Genomic DNA, 2,031 nt, shown 5'->3' on the forward strand with positions numbered 1-2,031 from the left:
ACATTTCAACAGCACAACAGCAAAAGTCACGCTTTGGGTACTCAGAGGGCGCACCCCTCGCCAGTGTGGATGTTATAAAAGTTCACTTATTTAAAGTCCGTATTTCTCACGCGCACGGGGTTGTGGGGATGTGAGGGGGTGAGGAGATGGTCAGCCGTAGATAACAGAGCAGGCAGGAGGGGGAGAAGAGTGGTGAACTTATTTCTAATTTTATCTGACTTATTTAATTTTATTTATTGTTTTTATCGTCCTGCAGGCTCTGAGAGAAAATAAATTAGAAGCTGAGTTTCTGATAAAAATCATTAGATTACTCTAAACGTCTGTAAAGCTGCAAAATGAGGGAAAATCTGTGTCAATTACAGACATTCTGTTCAGGTGAGCAGCTGTCCTCCTCCAGACACACGAAGGAGCGTGTCTGAACCAATCACTGATGAGCTGACTGATTTAAATACATCTTGACATTCATGAGGTACTTTACATTGACTGTTTATGGTTGAGTGTGGGCGTGTAGAGGGTAGAACCTGAGGAGGACCTCGTGCGCAAACTCTGATGTGCAGCTGTGATCTATAAAGGAAAGATGTGCAGAAACGTGCGTATGTACGGTTTTATAAATCTGAAATTTTTTTTTTGGCGTACGCCATTTTCACCTTTTGGCCGTACGTTCATTTTTATTATGGTTTCCACGCAATCCTTTATAAATCTGACCCCAGAGCAACAATTTCTTGCTTTGCTACCTTTCAGATAGGCTTATGTTATTTTTGTCTAACAGAAAAGGATGGACAAAATATTTGACTTTGTGTAATTTTATAAATTAGTAAATGTCAGTGTGGTTAGAAAGCAAGAAAAAAAGCCTTTGGTTTAGATAAATTGACCTCCACAGCTCAGTGTTTCAGCTCTGTTAGGATTATGTTTGTCAGATGTTGCTTGAGGTAAATGAATCAAACATTTAGTTGTAAGAATTAATCCAGCCTGTGGCTCTTAGCTCCTGTTTTTGTTGGTTTTGAAGCGTAATCACTCTGGACTCGTTGCTCGGTGTTTGCTCCTCACAGATAAACACCTCTCTGTCTGAGTGAGGAACAGAACAAATGATTGTTGTCATAAGAAACAATGAAAAAGCAGCTTTTCCATCATGTTTCAGTGACCCGGGCTGAATTGATTTGAAACGCAGCATAAATCTGATTTGCTCTGTAGCAGCTGCTCAGTGCTGTACGTCTGTTGTCTTCATTAAGTAACAACTGTGTGCAGCAGTGTGGAGCATGGATTAACACAGCTGTTGAACTCACACGAGTGAATTTAACTCCCTGCTGACAAACATGAACCCATGAATTAAAAAATGAGTGTTCCTCTGCTTTATAGGTTTATATTTTGCCATTTTCCTGCGTTTCATTCATCTTCAGTCTGATTTCTTGTTTTTCTTCTGAATAGTTTGCTTCGTTTTAATCAAATATTGCTTTTTTTAAAGCTTGCTGGTGAAATATAAGATGCAAATAACAGTAACTGCAATGTGTGCACACTGGGTGTTACAAATGAAACTTTGGAGGGATACCTTGATGTTTTAATATTTTACCTGCAGGCTGCAGGTGATCGTTGGTGTAAAATAAAAGCCAAATCTGTCAGAAGGGAGCAGCTGGGGAAAAAGACCTGACATTTGTTCCCTAAGTCTTARAGCAGATAGTATTTTTGGATTGACTGATTGATTGATGATGCCTTTATTGCCATTGTACAGAGCACAATGAAATTACATTTAAGAACACTTTTTACATGACTGAAACTGCAGCAACTCTGGTAATGTCCTTATTTAATACCAAGAAAGTTTTTCTGTAGCCAGTGCTGATCTTAAAGGCCTTTCCACACTATATTGTTTTAGATAACTTAATAAACGTTATGACTATTTCACTCATATCAGCTATTTGTTTGATGTAATTTTTAGCATTACATATACATCCAAAAGAGGCTTCCAATAGATTTTTTTAAATTTCCATCTTCAGCGTAGACATCTTAAGAGTTGGACAAAGTTTTCACAAGTTGTCT

General features: G+C 38.3%; 1 protein-coding gene across 1 annotated transcript in view; it reads left to right on the forward strand.

The window, feature by feature from the left end:
* Nucleotides 1-2,031, forward strand: part of LOC106527385 (core histone macro-H2A.1) — a gene marked incomplete in the record, with an annotated part of 24,467 nt that overhangs the window by 7,352 nt on the left and 15,084 nt on the right.

This window comes from Austrofundulus limnaeus, unplaced genomic scaffold (genome assembly GCF_001266775.1).
Source record: "Austrofundulus limnaeus strain Quisiro unplaced genomic scaffold, Austrofundulus_limnaeus-1.0 Scaffold321, whole genome shotgun sequence".
In the NCBI taxonomy this organism is placed as follows: domain Eukaryota; kingdom Metazoa; phylum Chordata; class Actinopteri; order Cyprinodontiformes; family Rivulidae; genus Austrofundulus; species Austrofundulus limnaeus.